Here is a 21,639-nt window from a genome sequence, read left to right on the forward strand (position 1 = left end):
TGCTCTGATTGGCTGAGATGCAGGTGCAATGGGCTCCCAATCACAGCCATGGAGGCGGTGCTGAGCCCTGCTCTCTGTGCTTTTTTTTTTTTTTTTTTTTTTATTGATGCAAAGAGCCGGCTTTGATTGTTGTGGTGTTTTAGTTAAGTAAGTTAAAATCACTTTGAAAACAGCCCTAGATAGTGCACCTCAATGTTGGGGTCCCAATAGGGAAAGGGACTAAAGTGCATGCAGAGATCCCTAGGAGCAGCAAAGGATGTTTAAAGCTGTAGGGAGGGGTCCATCCAGGGACCTGGCCAGCCAATAAGGAAGAGCTACTTCTTCCCTATCATCCTTGGACTGCACTATCACTATCTGGGCTATTTTTGTTTAATTATCTCTCCCCTAGGTGATAGTGGAGTAGTCCCTGGTGAGAGAATAAGAAGCTCTTCCCTTGTTGGATGGCTGCGGCTGGCCGTGCCCCTGGATTGACCCCTCTGCAACTTTAATATCTTTTTAATAACTTTTGCTGCTCCAGGGATCTCTGCATGCACATTGGTCTTTTTCCCTTTTGGGACTCAGTCACCATTGGACTGCACTGCACTGGGACTGTGCTTTTGTGGTTTTATTTATTTATTTTTGTCTCCTGTTGGTGATAGGATAATTTTATAGCCCACCGAGTCTGTTCAACTTAATTCCCTGATGAAGAGTGATACATGAAACGTGTGAGATACAATCAATACACTCTACATATTTTATATGATCAATATTGTTGTATCTTGGTTCAGGAGAGTATGATATCTTTCCATACTTCGCCTGCACCTGATCTGTTTTAACTGTTTGAACAATAAAGATGTAATTATTTTTATCATACATGATTTTGTATTGTATCTGGTCCAGTTAAAGTCCCATACACCCATGACTAAGGATTCATGTAGACAGGAAATTTTACAACCTCTCTTGAATGATTTAACGTGACAGATAGTAACCAATGTTTAAAAACAACAGTTTTAGAATAGTTTTAAAATTTTTGACTATTTGGGAAAAAGGAAAAAAAGCCTGCAAACAAAACGTGGCTAAATGAGTTACCGCATGTACGCGTGTTTACAGGCGTTTGGCGTTTCAAATGCCTCTGAACATCCATTCTGAATGCATTTATTTTTCTTTCCAAAAAATGCTTCTAAACTCAACTCACTAGAAACTACTATAAATGACCCTGTGTACATGTATTGTTAAGAAAACAGAGTTCAGGGGTAGCTGAAGAAAAAAAAAGCCCAACTGCCCCTAAATGTCCATTTACCAGCAGCAGTGTACATGAGGCCTTATTGTTTATGTACTAATTGTAATTGATGAAATGCATGTTTTTTTTTTTTTTTTTTTTTGTTTTTTTTTTTTTTTTTGTTTCCGACTTTATTAAAATAAAGTGAACCAGGCAGGAAAAAATGTGTAAGCTGCCATTGTTAACCTGTTTTAAAGGTGTGTGTGTGTGTGTGTGTGCTGTCATCCTCGTCTTTGCATCACCTCCATATTCCATTATGCAGGCTGGGAGTTGCTGTGTGTCGGTGACTCACAGGGTTGAAAGGACAGGCTGAAGATGACAGGTCTGCGAGACTGTCCGTCCGTACCCTGCGAGACTGTCCGTCCGTACCCTGCGAGACTGTCCGTCCGTACCCTGCGAGACTGTCCGTCCGTACCCTGCGAGGCTAATTCATCTTTTCCCCTTTAGAAAAAAAATATTATGAAGTTAGACAAACTTCTTGTGTACGGGTTTATTGGGATATGTAGAAACATGACCACAAAGGTGGAAGTTTTGTTTTCGGTCTGACACTGGAAGAACGGGCTTTGTAATGTGTCTCCTAGTAGTTGACGGATAAATGAAAGTGGAACATCTAAACAAAACAATACAGCCAGCCCGGGACACCATTCATCTCTGCTATGGTAATATCCTGCTGCAGGGCACCCAACCTAAACCACATTTTTTCCTTGACTGAACAGGAGGCAGGCAGGCTCGCTATTGTTTTCTGCTCTTTGCATGTTGTTGATGCTCCTCAGTTTCTCTATGGAGCTGCATCCTCACGTTACACTAAAGAGACCCTGTTGCAGTGCAGTAAATAGAAAACGTACACCTAGTACTTTAAATACTCATATAAACAGGCATCACCTTGTGTCCTCTTTCTGCAGAGTGCTAGAGTTCAAAAACCCTGGGATGGAGGAACCTACCCCTCTTCCTGCTGAGACATTGTATTGTGATGGCAGGACTGTCCACTGTCCACTTGATCAACTAAAGTCTTCCAACCTTCCCATTTTACACAAGTCATGTAGTAAATAATGGAGATAAGTTGGGACTTTGACGAAGCCATGGCCTGGTAAGGCCATGTATTTCCATCCCATGGGACTTTAAATGAAACCGTGGCCTGGTAAGGTCATGTGTTTCCATCCCTATTCAATTCAAAAAGAGGGGAGCAGGGGGGGATACCGGGATTTTTTTTTTTTTTTTTTTTTTTAGTTTACACAAGTCAATCAACGTTTGTTAAATGGGGATGGCCACGTGTATATCAAAGTCCTGTTCTCCAGGAACTAAAGCCTTTGCGATCCATCCATGACCATCTTAAGTCCTTCATTCACAAAAGTGTACTTAAAGCCCTCTTTTTTTTATTTATTTTTTTCAATTTAAATAACAAACATGGTATACTTACCTGCTCCGTGCAATGCTTTTGCACAAGGCTTCCCCGATCCTCTTATTCTGGGGTCCCCTGCTGGCGCGCCAGGCCCCTCCTCTTCAGCAGGTGCCCCCAATGAAATCCGCTCTCCCTGGGGGGCATTCATGCAGGCTCACTCCTAAATCCTGCTGTTCCATCCATTGACACAGGCAGCAAGACTCAACCCCGCTCCGGTGTCACAGCTTTTGATTGATAGCAGCAGGTGACCATGACTCCCACTGCAATCAATCGGTCCAATGAGGAGGGAGATGGTGGCGGGAGCCACTGCACTCGTGTACATCACTGGATCGGTCTCTGGTAAGAATAAGGGGGGGGCGGGGTAGGATGCATTAAGGTGAACAACCTTGCGGCTTTAGAACCACTGTTGGCACACGCCTGTGTGAAGGCTGTGTTTTGCCTGCAAAGATGTTCCATGCAGACAGTCCCATTGGGATGTAGCTGCTGCACAGACACAGCTGTTGCTTCCAGTTGGACTTTTTCCGTTCATGTATACTTTATCCGTTTGCACCTAAAGGGTTAAACAAAACTAAATGCCTAAGGACTATTTTGCAACTTTGACATATGAACAGTTTTACGAACATCTCACAAATACTTTGCATCAAGGTGAATCTACCTTACTTTCTTTTCCGGACAAATTGGTCTTTTGTTTGGTGATAGATATATATATATATATATATATATATATATATATATATATATATATATATATATATATACTTTTTTTTTTTTTTGTGTCTGTGAATTAAAATAAAATAAAAATTTTAAACAAAAGGAAAAACTAGCCCAAAGTTTGCTACTACCCTAACCTTCCACCAAAGAACAACGCAAAATAAATTCTTCAGCAAATTGTTTCCAAGTTGATTGCTCAACTTGGTGCATTCAGCCTGCCCATTCAAATCTCGGCCGGTGCAGAACTGGCCAAGATTCAAACTGTGTATTGCCATACATTTTATTATTATTATTTTTTTTTTTTGGGGGGGGGGTTTTAATCAGTGGGTTGAATTAAAAAAAAAAAACTCCCAATCTACACACTCATTGTGAATGGGGGAATCACTACCACGCTCGAAACACATTGATCAATGTTGCCGGCTATAGCCAGCGGCACTGATCATTTGGAAAAAAAAAACAGGCTGTTTGTACATAAGTCAATCAGTAGATTGTCTTCTGTACAACTAGCTTGCCCATCCATGGATTAATATTTCAGCAGGCCACTACTGAACCGGAAGAATTTTGATCCATGTAGGGCTGCCCTAAGGTAGATTGAGTGACCTTTTGCCTTCATCAGGGTTTCCCTGTTTGTAGGATGTCATTAGTAACTCAATTGGCTTCTCTTGATTCTTGGAGTTGCTATTTGTAGTCGGCAGTGATGGGAGTATTCCATTAAGAGTACACGTCTGTAGGCCGAGGTTGTATTGAGTAAGTACTACATGTAGCCACATGCTGTTGGCCTGACCCGTATTTGTGTCTGATAGACAGTGATAGACTCCCTCCTATTCATGAGCCAAACAGGAATCCTTCCACCCCACTTGCAGAAAAGAAAAAAAAGAAAAACTCTTTTCAAATTGACTTTCTAATAGACATGAGAGCCTTGATTTATACTGTGTTCTTTTATTTCCTTATGCTTCTGTTTATTTATGGATTAGTGCCAGGAAGGAAAGACAAAACTCCAGGTAGATTACATATATTTATATAGAGAACACAGGTGGAACAGAAGTGTGGGGGATGTGGCTAAAACAATATATTCTTTTTCAAAGATTTATTTTTATTTTTTTATGCTTGTATGAGCCTTCGTCACAATACACACAACTTTTACTCACAAAAGCAAGATGGGGGTCCCAGAAATATGTACATCTAGGTCAGTTGCGAAACTAGAACCTTCAGGGCCCCAGTGCAAGAAACCGTGAAGGGACCTCCGGCCAGGGCCCATGACCCCTGTAGTTCTGCCACTAGTATGAAGGGTGTTTTTATTTTTTATTTTTTTAGCAGCCCCGTTCGGGTTTTGGTGAGATATCAGGGGTCTAAATAGACCTCTGATGTTCCACCTTTTGAGAAAGAGAGGAGACTGAGGACACTGCCCTCAGCCAGCATTGTCTGGAGATGGGGTCCCTGTCCCCAGGGGTGATAGAGTGGGGTATGAGATGGGAATGTCTCACTCGTGACCAAGTGGCAGGGTCAGGTTGATGGAGTGCGGGTAATGCTAGGAAGCATACAGCATTATGGCCACCCTCCCTCCGAGCACTTATCCATGGTCGTCTGTGCCCCATTCTACACACACATCTCCATCCTACACACCTAGATTCTCGATCATTTAAAGTGACGCTGTCAACACATTTATTCCACAATTCTGCAGTCTTCTAACCACCACTGTTTTTGGGCACTTTTTTTTTTTTTTAACCACTTAACCTCCAGAAGGTTTACCCCCATCATGACCAGAACATATTTTGCTATTCACTGCACTACTTTAACTGGCTATTAGGCTGTCATGCAACACTTGCCCAAATAAATTTTGTCATGGGTTCACACCCATGCGATCCGATTCATGTCCGAACTGTCAGTTCGCAGTGTGATATGTGAGCTGAAATTGGGGTGTTCTTAACATTGTATTGACACACCTCCCAGCAGTTGACATATGGCAGTGTGAACTGCCTTGCGAGTCAGGTGCGATGCGGAAACCTGCTGTGGATTCACATGGGACGCGGGAACCCATAATTGTGAAGCAGGACTCAAAGCAAATTTGTCCAGCCCTGGCATTGGACATGGTACTACACAGGCACCATCAGATGGGCGGTCAATCATCCACAGCTCAAAGAACCCTTAACCTTTGGAGGAACCTTAGTGCTCCACAGAACCCCTGGCTGAGTATGACTGGTTTCTAACAAACACAGTGGTTCTTAAATGCCACCAAAATGAAGCTTAATCTGTCTTAAAAAATAAAATAAAAAAAGAGGTAAGTAAATTCATTTGGGCACAGTTCGGCATGATCACGGTCAAGTCAAACTATCACAGGAAACAACGTTGAAAAATCGACTGTTATGTGTGTGTGTTTTGTTTTGTTTGTTATATGGTTATTGCTGGGAATTTATCACCCACTTGAATAGGCAAATGACCGGGTCTCCTTTTAATGTCAATTTCTATACAGCACATACCTCCGCTGATGTTTCTGGGGACATTGATGAAAGACAGACTGGTGTTGTCTAGAAATTGCTTCTCATCCCTGCCAGCCAGCTGTGAGCACAGGAACATGTACATCTAAAGGGATATCCGTGCGCCATTTTTTAATATAGGTAATTATGCAGGGAACCTACGTCTGAACACTATATGAAGTAATAGAAGGAAATTTGAATTAGTGGGATTCTTGAGCATATCGCTACAGCTCTCAAAAGACTTTAAAGGGTGACTGGTTATAATTGCGAATATTAATTTGCAGACTAAAAACATTGGATACCAGCGTCATCTACTGTGCTGGGATGATTGCCATCAGAGTGACATATTTATTATGCCAGTGTGTGTGTTTTTTTTTTTTTTCTTGCATGCACATACACAACCCATATCTTAAGATGTTGTTTTTGTTTCTTTATGACACGTAAGATTGTCAAAGCTGCATCTAAAGTTAAGCTTTTCCCGCAGCATGTATTTTGTTTATCTGTGTGGCGGACAGCTGCTGAGTAGTAGAAGTGGATAATTACTGCCCATATTACAGTGAGATACTTAATAGGCTCCTGAAATCTGCGACTGTTCCTTGCAGGAGAGAGAGGAGCCTTTCTTACATTTTCTATATTGGACCACTGTAGTATAAGAATTTTTCTACTCTGTGACAGCTTTAGTGCAGGATTGAAGACTTTCAATGTGCAATGCTGTACCCAAACAAAATTTACATCCTCCCTCCCCCCCCCCCCCCCCCTTCAAATAGAGCTTTCTTTTGGTGGCATTTTATTATCTCTGCGGGTTTTATTTTTTGCTCTATAAACAAAAGAGCATCCATTTAAAAAAAAAAAACTCAACTCAATATTTTGTACTTTTTGCTATAATAGCCCCAATTTTTTATTTAGTTTTTAAAAAGCAAATTTTTTTCCTCAGTTTAGGCCGATATGTATTCTTCTACATATTTTTTGTAATAAAAAAAATCATGTGTCAGACACAAGGACCATGGGCTTCTGATGCAGCTGCACAGGGTACGACTTACGGTATGTACCGTATTTGCCGGCGTATAAGGCGACTGGGCGTATAAGACGACCCCCTATTTTTCAAGTGAAAACATAGGTTTTGGGCAATACTCGCGGTATAAGACTACCCCCCCTTCTGAGGCAACACCATTTAAAAAAAACATTAGAACCATTAAAAAACACAAAGCAAGAATGCCAACTACTCATCCGCCATGCTGTGTTATGTCATAAAGCAAATCAAACAATAACACAAACAGAGATCTATTGAATGCCACAACTCTGGATAGTAGAATTTTTCACTAACCAAACCTATACCACTTTTGGGTTACATTCTATGGGAATTGTCCACCAAAATGCAATTAATAACCCCCCTGTCATATGTCCCAGATTTGCCTGTCCCTCTTGGGTGCCTGGGACCTCAAAGGCAAACAGCAGGATGTATAGTAGTTAGGAGATCAGTGAATGGATTTACCCAGGGAAGTATGGTGAGCGGTGTATTATTTTAATGAATACAACGCCTGCTTGGATTGGCAGAGGCTGTAGCATCATCAGCCCTCTCTCTCTCTCTCTCTCATTGGCCGAGGTTGTTACTCCAATCCAAGCAGGCTCTGTATTCATTAATGGAATACATCGCTCGTCGGGATTGGCTCAACGGCGTATACTGTTGTCGCTGAAGCCACATACAGTATTAGCAGACATTTGGGGGCTGACATCCATCGGGCAGCATTGTATACCCGGCGTAGAAGACGACCCCCGATTTTTGGGCATTTATTTTAAGTGTAAAAGGTAGTCTTATACGCCAGCAAATACAGTAGGAAGATTTGCTTCATCTCTGTGTCTGTCACTTCACTGGGTATATGATAGGGCTTGCTTTTTGCTTGGAGTTCTGCTTCACGGGGCTCAACATCCGGCTGATGATAGTAGTTTTATATTACATTGCTATTATTTGATGTAGTAGGTAATGAACACAGTCCTAAGATTTCCTGTAGATTCTGGTGGTAATGTTGCTTACGGATGAATACTTTTGCTCGTGTAACACCAGACAGGTGTTCACAGCTCCACAGAAGGTGCAGCACACATGGTATAGAGATTAGAGATTACCCCAGCTGTGAATGTCTTTAAAGGAAATAACCTGCAACACCCAGCTACTCTTTAGGGTCTCATAAAGGTAACTAATTGTTGGTTCTGCACAGAGGAGAAATCCCCGAGATGGATACTGGGAGGTTATGGAAAGGTGGAGAACAATGAAAAAAGAGCCCTGCAACTTGTTAACTTGTCACCTTCACAACTGATCTGGGAAAAGGCATATTTCATCTGTGTTCTTCCATCATATACCTGTAAGCCTATCCTGACTCAAGCCCCTCCATACCTTTTTTTTTTTTTAATTTTAATGAAAGCACACATAACCTAAATGTATTAAGGCAATTCGGTGTAATATGGTGCAAATCAACAAACCGATGACTGCATAGACAAATGGGCAACAAATCACTAACTTGCACTTAAACTACAGCACTGTTAACTTGAACCTTTAACCGGGTGCTTAGGAGTTAATGTTGGTTCGGCTTTTGGTGGGGCCCTTCTTTTGGTGGTGCATTGTCCCTTTTAATAGTGTTTGGTGGATAACGGAGACTAAGTGGGAGCAATCTCTGTTTGGCTAACTGTGTGTGATGGGTGTGTTAGATGTCTTTTACGTGGTCACATTATAAGTACTTTTCTCTTCTCGAGTGTTGGCAGTGGGCGGTTTTTACTGCTGCATAGAATCGTGCCAAAGTTGTGACTTGTCGAGGCTATTTTATGGCACGTTCCACTATGTGGTGATGGTAGCCCAGAGGGGTGTGTCCGTGATGGCCACGGCTCACAGGAAATGTTGGTGAGCATCATTTAACCCAGAAATGGGGCACCAACCAAGGGCGAAAGAGGACACCGAGAGCAATGCTGGAGTGGATAAAGCAGGGTTTCTCATCCAGGGTTCAACAAAAGCTTGGGGTTCTTCCAGAGGTTGCTAGGGGTTCCTTGAGCAATTTCTGCCTCTCAGATAAATTCCCACGACACCCTTGATATTTTTAGGCGTCTGCAAGGGGATAATTCTTCCCAACAACCACAGGTGTAAGGAGCATTCTTCCCACTCAGCATGGTATCGTGAGTTGTAGATCTAGTCATTTTTAGCAGGGGCTCATTGAAACTGGCAATTTTTTTGCAAAGGTTTCTCTGTGTTAAAAAGGTTAAAGGCTAGTCTAGAGGAAGAGTACGGTAGTTATTTTAATAAATTGTTCTCTATCACTTTTATTTTTAATTTTGAATGGGGTAAGTAAAGTCTAAATTATTATTATTTTTTTTGTCTTTAGGGAGAGTTCTCTATGGGGGAGATTTACTAAAACTGGTGCAACTGTGCATAGTGACCAATCTGCTTCTAACTCCAGCTTGTTCAATTAGGCTTTGACAATAAAATTCAGAAACTGATAGGTTACTATGCAGAGTTGCACCAGATTCTGTAAATTTTAGTACACCTCCCCCCCCCCCCCCCCCCCCTTGTGGCTTGTTTTCTGACTGGTTGTTTTGTTTATGTGCTGAAATCTCTCTTTTGCACTATTTATAAAGTATTTCACAAAGTTCCTGTGCATTTCCATTTAATATAAAGCTGTTACAAAACACAACCACAATGAATCAGTCTGTAGATTACTGCATTGTTTCTTCACCAGAAAATAGTTTTTATTTATCTTTCATGTACCAACACGCTTGTGACATTGCAGATATCATTTTTACTTTAAGGGCTTGTTCACACCAGCCTGCATTCTAAAATGCTGGCACACTGGTGTACATTGTGAAGGGGCGGTGTGATGGAAAAAAGAAAAGAAAAAGGATCCTGTCCCTTTAAAGCATTTTATACACTACTTGTGCTGTGTCATTTGGCCCCCTGTAACACCTGCAATACCTGGCTGATTCTGCCCTCCCCTCTGTAAACTGACCATGATTTATCACGGCTGCCGAGTCCTGACACCGTGGTCAGTTTACGTGCTCTGTCATCCGCAGCCCTCCTGTGTCCTCCTTCCCTCCCTACTGTCTGCCCACCCCCTGTCAGTGCCCGCCCCATGTGCTCCTGCTCTCATAACTGTTAATGACAAGTGCTCCTGTCTGTGTGCCTTACCAATACCACTTTTTTAAACTCTTCTGCCCCAGGTTTTAATCCCTTTAAAGGGTTTGTAAAGGTTTGTTTTTTATTTTCTAAATGGGTTCCTTTAAGCTAGTGCATTGTTGGTTCACTTACCCTTTCCTTCGATTTCCCTTCTAAATGTTTTTTTTTTGCTTTGTCTGAATTTCTCACTTCCTGTTCCTCATCAGTAAGCTGTTCTGGCTGACTAAACCCCGCTCCGATGATGGTGTGAAGTTTACTGAGGAGAAGCAGGAAGTGAGAAATTCAGACAAAGAAAAAAAAAATTTAGAAGGGAAATCAAAGGAAAAGGTAAGTGAACCAACAATGCACTAGCTTAAAGGAACCTATTTCGAAAATAAAAAACAAAGCTTTACAACCCCCTTTAATCACCAGGGCGTTTTTTGCATTACGGCACTGCGTCGCCTTAACTGACAATTGCGCGGTTGTGCGAGGCTGTACCCAAACTAATTTTTTTTTACCAACAAATAGTTTTGTTTTGATGCTATTTGATCACCTCCTGTGGTTTTTGGTTTTGTGCTATAAACAGAGTGACAATTTTTGAGGAATTTTTTATTTTTTTGCTATTATACATACCAACTGCCCCACCCTATTAGATTGTAAGCTCTTCTGAGCAGGGCCCTCTTAATCCTCTTGCATTTTATTGTATTAAAACTGCATTGTCTCCCTTTTTATATTGTAAAGTGCTGCGTAAACTGTTGGCGCTATATAAATCATTATTTATTATTATAATAATAATATCCAAAAAATGTATTCGTCAGTTTAGGCTGATCTATGTTCTACATTTTTTTGGTAAAAAAATTAAAATTGCAATAGGCGTTTATTGGTTTGTGCAAAACTTATCACATCCAGTAATGATGGTGATTTGCGATTTTTAGCGGCATTGCGATGGACAAATCTGACCCAAAATGACACTTTTTGGGACCAGTGACATTATTATTACATTGATCAGTGCTATAAAAATGCAGTGATCAATGTAAAAATGACACTGGCAGGGAAGGAGTAGTAGGGGTCGATCAAGGGGTTAAGTGTGTTCTAACTGTAGGGGGTGATGGGCTGGCAGGGACATGACAGAGATCACTGTTCCCAATCACTGGGAGCAGTAGATCTGTCACGTCCTCTGTCAGATTGGGGATTCTGCCTCTGTACTTGTGATCGTGGCTCAATGGCGAACAAAGAGTCCACCCAACCCGCAGCCACGCATCCTCAGCCCCCTCCCCCCGCCGCTGTACAGCTACGGGTTTTGTGCAGGAGAGCTGACCTGCCGACGTATAATTGGCGGCCTGTCAGCAAGTGGTTAAGGCCGAGTAAAAGTACTGATACGTTTTTTTCATTTGATACAGATTTACTGAAACTTTTTTTATTTTTTAATGTCATGTGACAGTGGCACTAATATGCATCAGTCTCAGTAGTGGTGGTGTGTTTTTTTTTTTTAATTTTTTTTTTACAATTTTTAACTTTTAAATATTTTTTTTTTTAATCAGCTCTGTTGGGGGGCTTTGAGACATCGGGGGTCTAAATAGACCCCCCAATATCTCCCCGTTGGGAAAGGCACAGAAGATAGATTCCACAGTCCCTTTTTCTGCAGAGAGCCTCTCCATTCATAAACTGAAGCATCATAAACCTTTACGATGCTCAGTTCTGAATGGACAGTCAGCGATCACTGACTCTACATTCAGAAAAGGAAGAAGCCGGTATATGACATATTTACCGGCTCCTTCCTCCACTCTCCATCCTGACTGATCCGGGGGGGGGGGGGGGCGCGGAGGAGGACGTCACGGATTGGGACGCGGAGGGGACTTGGAGAAGGACACGGGACAGTCTGTGTGGCTGTGGGGGCAGTTACAAGCGTCGATCTCCCTGACGGCTGCAGGAGGGAGGAGGAGGAGAAGCGGCTGTCCGAAAAGCTATACAAGGAGATCGGTGCTTCTGCCGCCACAACAATCAGGTCTGGGGCTGCCCAGGTATCAAATCAAGCATCGGAGCATTTGCATGAGTACAAGTACTCATTCAAATGCTTGGTCTCTGTACTGGTATCGGTGCAAACCTAAAACAAAATGCCTCCTTTTACCGGACTTCACAGTGGTTCCCCGTGATCACGTGACCGGCCTCCTCCCTCCCTTCTCTCTCTCTCCTCCCTCTCCTCCATGCCTTTCTTCCCTCTCCTTCCTTCTCCTGTATTTCAACAGCTGTTTGCCTGAAGTTCATATTTAATGAAAATGCATTACAACTATATCTGGGTAATTGTGTTTTATAGATATGTGGGTCAGACATGATGGCTGTAATTTAATGTCTTCTAATAGATGTTAATTAATAGTATATTTTTAGACACTGAATTGTCAGTTATCTGTCGGTCTGTTTTAATTCAATGGGGATTATTTCTGACATGTTTTATAAGTATTTAGTTTGATCTAAATTGTGTACCGAATGAATTCGAGTTTCTGGACTGCAGTTAGAAAGCTTGGGATAGGAGACCCAGCAAAAACCTAATTGAATAAACACCATCATAGGGTGCATGTTGAGTTCTTGATGCTCTTGTGGTTGAGCAGCAATTGCAGCGTGTCCTGCCACGTCATAGAGAGGGTTACCCCCTGGTTGTGGTTTTACTAAAGTTATTTAGAATACAGGTCAGGAAGTTCTAGGAGGGAACCGTATGACTGATCACCCTAGGGCCTAGTACAATCTTTTCTTGGTATAAATGCAAATGTGTCTGTGCAACAAATTACCAGAAAGTCACTTATAGCTAGCATGCACCCTCTGTAGCCTAGCTATAAGGGTGGAGCAGAAGAACGAGTGGTGGCTCTCTTACTCTTCACCAGGCTGTTCCCAAACTCTATATTTGTGGATGGGTTTTAAAATATGCTGCGTCATTTCTATTGCACAATGTGAGTGTTTTGAAGTCTTTAATAAAACAGACCGTGGACCTCCTGAATTACTACTTGGAGATCGGCTGAAATGCTGGGTAAATGCATGCATGGGAGTAGGAGTAGCTGAGCTCCTGATGAGAACAGCTTAAATGGCTTCAGTGTTTTTGCAGTGACCCCTGAGAAGTTTTGCGTTTAGGGACTTTGCTTGATAGCCAAGTGCGTTGTTCGCTTTCAAGGCAAAGATCGACCAAAAATGATATTTTAGTATTGGTCAGGGGTGGCTTAAAATTCCTGGTTTCCTACACCTCATTGAGACTCTGCTTTTTTATTTAAGTTTCCAATTCCAGCCTATTAGTTATCCATTTATTCATTTTTTTTAAAGAGAAAAAAATCAGCGGGATCCTGGCAGCTCTTTCTTGTCTTGGTGGTAGATATTTTTGCAGGAATTTCTCATCGTTGGAGTCTGCATGGTATGACTCCAGATCAATGAACCCCACTGATGTCCCACCACAGGTTGTGCATGGACCCTATTGATGTCCCACCACAGGTTGTGCATGGACCCCACTGATGTCCCACCACAGGTTGTGCATGGACCCCACTGATGTCCCACCACAGGTTGTGCATGGACCCCACTGATGTCCCACCACAGGTTGTGCATGGACCCCACTGATGTCCCACCACAGGTTGTGCATGGACCCCACTGATGTCCCACCACAGGTTGTGCATGGACCCCACTGATGTCCCACCACAGGTTGTGCATGGACCCCACTGATGTCCCACCACAGGTTGTGCATGGACCCCACTGATGTCCCACCACAGGTTGTGCATGGACTCTGCATTATGTTTTTGTTTTCCAGGATGTTTCATATCCTGCATTATGGTAAGGCTGGCCATACATGTTCAAATTTCTTTTTCAATTTTCCTTTTAGGTTTACCTTTTAAACCATGTAGTGCAAGGGCCTGCCTATTTGGATACATTTGAAAGTTGTTTCATTTTGAACTCGTAGTATGTTTTTTGGTAAATATAAAGAAAGATTAAACATGTATGGCTAGCCTGTCACATATTGTAATACACCAATGCGCCCCCTTGGACTGTCAAGCAACTGACATGTTGGTACATCAGTGCTCCTTAGTGTGAATTGTTTCTACAAACATTGCTTGGTGACTGGCAGAGCAGGTTCTTGGCTGGCCTGTCTCTACAGGCCTTTCTGTGGAGTTTCAACAAATAATGGCTTAATGGTCACTGATTATATCAAATGACAAGTGTAAATTGATCAACGTGAAAGTAAAGCTTCCACAATAAAAGGTATTACGATAGGTAAGACATTAGTTGCTACATTGCCCAGTGTCGTTGTTGGATATTGGACTTGCAGATTTATGCTGGAATACAGTAACCAGCAGTGGAGATTTCTTGATCCACACTGATAGCATGGATGGGGGAATTGCTTGATTTTTCTCTTGTTCAGCCCATGGACTGAACAAGAGCGAATCTCGCTGTGTATAGCGGCCCTAAGGAAGGTGTGTGTGTGTGTGTGTGTGTGTGTGTGTGTGTGGGTGTGTGTGTGTGTGTGTGTGTTTTTTATTTTTTATTTTTTTTGTATAGAGGAATTGATTTTCAATCAATCTTTATCTTTGCTATTTTAAGCACTACTGGCTAATACTTGCCCGTATAATGCCTGACCCAACATTTACTAATCTTGATTTCCTTCCTTCAGGTATGGTTATTATTGCGATTTTTTTTTTTTTTTTTTTTTTTTTTTTTTTTTTTTTTTTTTTTTTCACGAGTGTTTTTTTGCTTTTGTGTGCCCTGCTCATGCAGTGTTCAATTTGTATGGCACTCTCAAAGGGAGGTATAGTCATTTTCTGAGAACCAAAGACCTAGAAACTCGGCTGCAAAACCAATATCTGTAAAAGCTTGGGTAGGTAGTACATATGTCTTCTGAACTACCCGCTCAGAATTATAAACCAGCAACAGGATTACTAGTGGTATTTGATGGTGAAGGATGGTGGGGGGTGGTTAAGTCTAACCTTGGTATCCACAGCAGGGACTTTATATGGATGGAAAGATTTGTCCAAGAACGCCTCTTTCTTCTTATAATAAACTAATGATACAGAGAGACCAGAATTTCTATTTAAGGTTAAAAAAAAAGGAATATTGATTCATTTACTGCTGCTAAGTGTTTCATCTAATTGTAGAGAGAGATGTTAACATAACTAGTGTACATGTAATGGTTTACTATTGGGAAAGATAAATGTCTGTAATCCCGCTTGCTCATTTTAAACATGAATCATTGCCTCATTTTAATCCTTAGTATTTTTCTCGCACTGCCAGGCTATTAACCAGCTTTGATGCTACATTAGTCACTAATTAGAGGCTTCAAATTTACAGCATAAATCTGCACATTTCATATACAGTACAAGACCAGTTGGACAGCTTGGACTCAGCATGCTAAAACCCTCTACTGCAGCAAACATAAATTAAATGGGTAGAAGTTCCCCTGTCCCTCAATCCCACCTCATCCTCTTTGGTCCCCAGGCCATGATTTAAGAATTGGTCCACATTGACAGTCACCCTTTGTGGCTTATTAGACTTGATATATTGACCTACTGGAAGTAACGCAGATCCCAAAGGTGACAATGGATTTGGCCAACAGATTTCACATGTTCAATTTATGTAATCTTTATTCTAATGAGAGTTGTGAAAACTTGTAGCGAGCATATATGCATTCTGGCTTGGAGAAGGGACAGGTAGCTATCTGCTGATGACTTTTACCTGGGGTCAAAAATAGTGGATGGCTGGCAAAAACTCACCCCAGCCTTCTTGCCCTGGGCTAGGGCAGGTGTTGACAGGGAAGATGTACAGGCATTCAAGTGTTTCCAGCTTCAACTATAAATGGATGGGTTAAGGAATAATTTCTAAAGTCTCCTTTAGGTACAATAAAAAAAAAAAAAACTTTGGAGAGAAATATAAGAATTACCATTGCTAACCCCATTCTAAGATTGCTAGCTACATGACTGTTCCTACCTTCATTACACTGAGTTACAGACTTGAAGACGTGAAGGTTAGAAAGTCTGGTTGAGGTATAATGTCCCGATCTGGTTGGTGTCTACATTCAGAATCCTTTTGATCAGCAGGATAGCCAAGTAACTAGTCTGTTCAGAGCTTTCTGTTTCCTTGCTTCTCAATATAGGGGAAATGGTCCATCAAAGAAATGTGAATAGCTTTTAGTTTGAGCTAGTGCAAGGTGATCAAGGGTAATACTGGTGTTCAGCCAAACTGGAAAGAATGGGTGGAAGAAGCCTGCAATAGGCAAAGTGAGATTGTGCTTCAGGGCACAGTTCTACCCTTTTTTTTATGTGTCTACTGAGAAAAAAAAACAGTTCTACACATTTATTTGCTAGTTCCAGCCTTGAGGACATCCCATATATTTACTGCCAAAGCAGTTTTACTAGAAGTTGACCAATAAATAGACCCAACTATATGTGGATGGTCATTGGGACTTATGCCGCCTACACACGATCGGAATTCTCATCGGAAAAAGATGTGATGGTTTTCCCGTCGGGATTCCGATGGAATTCTGCTCAAACTGTCTTGCCTACACACGGTCACACCAAATTCCGACCACCAAGAACGTGGTGACGTACAACACGTACGCCGGGACTAGAAAAAGGAAGTTCAATAGCCAGTAGCCAATGGCTTCCATCTCGTAGTTGAATCTGAGCATGCGTGAGTTTTTGTGCGTCGGAATTGCATACACACGATTGGAATTTCCCATAGAAAGTTTTTCCATTGGGAAAATTGAGAACATGCTATCAAATATTTACTTGCGGGAATTCGGCCAGCTAAATTCTGATGGAGCATACACAGGGTCACATTTTCCGATGAAAAGCTCTCATCGATCTTTTACTGCCTGAAATTCTGATCGTGTTTACGTGGCATTAGATTTTATTTTAGAGTAGACAAATGCCAGAATGAAAACCTTGAGGTCCCCTTCACAACACATTCTACAAAAGCACAACAGAATGCATATTATCACACCGCAAGGTATAGCATAAGTGTAAATCAGGCCTCTAAATTGAACTACAGTATAGACAACTTTTATTTGATCATCTTCTTCTTTTTTATATATGTATATGCCCTTTTACTTTCTGTGCCCCTGTCGATAGATCTCCCCCAATGTTGTGGTCCTTTCAAAAGTAATTGAAAAGAAAACTCTCCAAAGGGGACGCCTCCATTAAAAAAAAAAAAAACATTTCCCCACATTTAATAATTGTAAGTAAAAATTCTGTTTTAAATACAGTACTTATTAGCGGAGATTGTGTTGTGCTTGATATCGAACGTGGCTTTTGCGATCTCTTTAAATTTGATTATAGTGACAATTTAGGGCTTTCCTAGAATAAAAGTGAAATATGGACAGTATTGAGGTTTGCCATTTCCCAGTAAATACAGCTGCAGACCCTGTGTCAGGCTTCCTGCATTGCAGCATCCCAGAACTAACTGCAGTGCAGACTCCAAAGCATCTGTACTGCAATGCAAACTCTGCAGGGAAATGCACTGAACTGCGTAACTAAAGGATTTGTCAATCCAGGTCCTTTTTAATTACCTCTCAAAACAACATAAACTGCGTGACTTAGGTTTAAACAGCCACAGCAGCTTTTTTTTTTTTTCTTTCTTTTTTAATGGTCAAAAATAAAAGCTCAAAAGTATATTTGACAATGCAATCAGGGTCTTTGGGTATCCTTAAAGGCACAGTTTCAAATGGCCCACATCCTCAGTGACACCCCATCAGCTTGAAGGCATTGCTAAACTATTACAATTCCAATAATTTACATAGCTTTTTTTTCATTATTGTACATTTACGCTAGTCCCTGCCCTCAAAGACTTCGCAGTCTAAGCTCCCTACTTCACATGCACATACTAGGGCATTTTTTTTTTTTTTTTTTTTTTTTTTTTACAGAAGTCATTAATTCTACTCGTATATCTTTGTGGTGTGGAAGGCCACCATAGTACTTGTAGGAAACCCATGCAAGCATAGGGAGAACATGTAAACGCCTTGCTCACATTTTCTTTTTTTCCCCTGAGGACCTAGCAAGCTGAAGAAGCACCATCTTCCATATAAGCCCCCAGTTTGAAACTGTTAACTGACCCCCAAAGACCCGTGAAGCTGCTCTTGACTTAAATCTTGGCAGGTGAGTGGGGTAGAAACCTTTGTGGTTTTACTCTACTTTTCCATGTCCAGTCCATGAAGATCTACACCCCTCCGCATTAAACTGACATTCTAATTCTTCTCTGACCTGTTCCTTGCTGTAGTCATGCAGATCCCCATAATCTTTTTTGTTCTTCTAAGGGTCTTACTCTTTCGAGTATCGGAGTAGTTAAGCTGGCCATATATGGAGCAAATTTCAGGTGGTTCCTGATTAAACACCTGAAATTTGCTTTGTGGTTGACCTTGTTGGCACCTTTCTACCCAACATACTTCCATTGAAAAATGGAAGTAGCTGGGTAGAAAACTCACTCCCAACGGCACCAGCTTCTAATCAGATGTAGGCACTGCTTGGGCATTTTGAAAGCTGGTGGTGCAGTCTGTCAGAATACAATAGCTGCAGCAGGATATTTGCCAATCAATGTTGATTAGGTGGATGGAGAAATCTGTTAGATTTTTTTTTTTTTTTTTATTATTATTCAGGCTGTAGGCCAACACGCATGCCTTCATATCAGCGTGTGAAGGACAGTTAACTTCCGCAAGGAACAGCAGTGTATTTGTGGAAAGCAAGTAATTTGATAAAAGCAGACCTTGCGGATGATTTTTGTAGAGGTTTTATTTTTAGCAGCTTGACTAACTTGGTTTTCGTTCTGTTCAGCCTAAAAATGCGGGTTCAATCAGAACCTCATAAAAAGTGTCCAGTTACAGACTAATATGGATGTATAAATGTATGCTAAATTCCTTATGTTCAGTTCATAGAACTCTTGTCTTGTGACAAACTAAATCCATGGCAATGTCGGTAATTGCAAAAACTGCCCTTAACCTTTTAGGGCCAAATTAAAGCTTTGAATTTCTTTGCACTCAAGCTGCATAACAAGTAAAGAATAGAGCATTTATTTTATTTAAAGGGCATTTCCACCTTACCCACTCCTTCAGTCCCTGCTACACTTTTCTGCTGTGCCAAAAATCTCTGCTGGTTTGGTATAAAGGTGAAATTGCCCTTTAAACGTCTATGCTTGCAAGTTGAAAAATCTCTTTCCTTATTTTGGCAGCGCACTGAAGAGCCGGACCACTGCTCTAACACAGAGCTCAGGTGTCCGTTCTTCAGCAGTCTGACACTCATGCTCCCTGAGCAGTGTTGATGATTGGAGTACTGTGCAAGGGGCGTTTTGGACTGATAAAGACCGGGAGCGCTGTGCCCTTTGTGAGAGCAGTAGTCTGACTCTCCAGTGTGCTGCTGACACCCAACAGCTGACTGCATAGCAATTAAAAAGGCTTTGATTGGGCATTTAAGTTGCACTTTGGGCAAACATAGAAAGAGGAAATACATTAAGAGCTGTTTTTACCTGCCACAGGATCTGTATTTTTGTTCACCCAGTTGTAAGATTATAGTTCTGCCGCACAACCCTGTCTGGAAGGGGTGCTAATCATTCTTTGCTGCATTTTCACTTCTACATACAGGACTAGGGTAGCTGAGAGCTAACCATCCACTTACCACATCCCTTTATCCTTGAAACCTTTATATCCCCTTTTACTTGTAATCAAAAAAACACTTGACAACTAAGGTGGGGTATAATTGCCAAAACAACCTTTTATTAACAACTTTAATTAAATAAGCAACATAATATTTAACTACTCAAAACCAGATATAATTATTTTGAGATCCTTGAGGGTACCATTATACCCATACCAATATTGTGTCAGAGGCACCATCGTTGCCACCCCAGCCACGACCTATTGACCCAGGGCCTAAAACCCAGCGGACCTCATCCACCCGGGGTTCCGCTACCTGGTCACTCCGCAGTGAACCATTCCCACTCGAGGATACCATACCTGAGATGGTTCCCCACCGTTTTACACGAATTCTACCGCCTCCAAGGACCCCAAAAAATGCCAACATGAAACACAATCACCATAACACATGAAACTTATAAATAGGGGTGGGCAGGAGGGATGTTCTTCCACTCCTCAATTCACTGACTTTTTAGGCTCCACCCCTGCAGTTAATATGCTTAAGCTCCCCCATCTCCCTTCCTCCACAACCAACGGGGTAACATCTTGGCTTCCATCCACCTTTGTTAACCCACTCATTCCTGTATACCCTTATCACCCTGCCATGTCTTTCCTTTGCTGACTACGTTCCTGCTCAGCTACGGTTCTTTCTGGTTATACACTCTATCTCCTTCGATTAGCATTCCTCTGAGTTCTGCTGTACAGTAGACTTCAATAGGCTATTACCGGGTCAATTTACACTTCTTATATTAAAAATACATTTAATTATTACTGATGTAATTTTTATTGCATTTGTGCCTTTTTTTTATCTCTGCTTGGGATTCAAGTGCGTTGCAACTAAAATCGCCAAGCTAGCTTTTTGTACCACCTATAGCAGAGGTTCACGTGGCAGCTGCCCTGGTAAATGCATATAAAAGGCAATCTTTTCTGGTGCTGGATAAAACGTAGGAGACAGGTAGTCGGTGTGACTTAAAAAAAAAATAAAAAAAACAAAAAATGGCACCTAATTGCAGCACTGACATGGGCAGTTATTGCTCAAGTTTAGTACAGTATTGCAGACAAAAAAGGATCAATGTGCTGTTGAATAAATGCTTTTAACAGCCTGGCTAGGAAAACAAAGTTGGTGACCCTTTCTTTACTGCAGGGCTTTTTTTGCTTAGAGAAAAGGTGCAGGAACTCGTCTTCCCCACCCAATAGTCCACCCTCAGCCACGCATTACTCGGCACCCCTGCTCACAACTCGCTTTTGAACCCCCAGTCCAGTGAGTTTTTAGGGGTCTCCTAAAGGTGGACATGTTGGGGGCTGATTGGACATACCGGGGCAGAGAGTTCCGGAGGATGGGAGAGGCTCTGGAGAAGTCCTGAAGACGGGCATGAGAGGAGGTAATAAGGGCACTAGAAAGAAGGAGGTCCTGGGAGGAGCGGAGGGGACGATTTGGGCGATATCTGCAGATGAGGCTGGTGATATAGCTGGGGGCAATGTTGTGGATGGCCTTGCATGTTGTGGTTAGCATTTTGAATTTTATACAGTGGGGTAGGGGAAGCCATTGAAGGGATTGGCAGAGGGGAGCAGCAGTCACAGATCAGTTAGTGAGGTGTTTTAGTCTAGCAGCATTCATAATAGTGTAAGGATTGGTAACCTGATCCCCAACCAGGTTACCAGAAATGGGGGCAGTTTGGACTATTGCGGTACAATAAGAACAATATAATGAATAATATAACAAGGTAATAATAATGAAAGATACAGATGATTTTATTGATGCCAGAAAACAAATCATCATTTACATATTAAAATATTAAAAACATAAGCGCAGTACATATGTATATCATCAGTGAGTAGTCACAATACAACTGTTGATCACAGATATCAGTTTCCTCGACTAGTTTCGCAGACTTATACTGCTTCATCGGGAGGTTATCTGTGATTAGATCAAAAAAGCGAAAAAATAATCAAAAAAGGGGAACAAAAAGTATAATAATAATAATGAAATTTTATGCAGCATCCCAATTAAGAAAATTGGTTCAA

The 21,639-nt window shown here is 41.6% G+C and overlaps 1 protein-coding gene across 7 annotated transcripts in view; it reads left to right on the top strand.

Moving 5' to 3' along the window:
* Positions 1-21,639, top strand: part of TIAM1 (TIAM Rac1 associated GEF 1) — a 553,722-nt gene that overhangs the window by 298,559 nt on the left and 233,524 nt on the right. For 3 of the 7 annotated variants that reach the window (XM_077480001.1, XM_077480004.1, XM_077480003.1), the window contains one exon: positions 5,839-5,983. The exons of the other annotated variants lie outside the window; for them this stretch is intronic. The gene's annotated coding sequence lies outside the window, so the exon portion shown is untranslated. The remainder of the gene's footprint in view (positions 1-5,838; positions 5,984-21,639) is intronic. 7 annotated transcript variants of the gene reach the window in all.

This window comes from Lithobates pipiens, unplaced genomic scaffold (assembly GCF_037356315.1).
Source record: "Lithobates pipiens isolate NorthernLeopardFrog02 unplaced genomic scaffold, aLitPip1_a1.2 Scaffold_16, whole genome shotgun sequence".
NCBI lineage: Eukaryota > Metazoa > Chordata > Amphibia > Anura > Ranidae > Lithobates > Lithobates pipiens.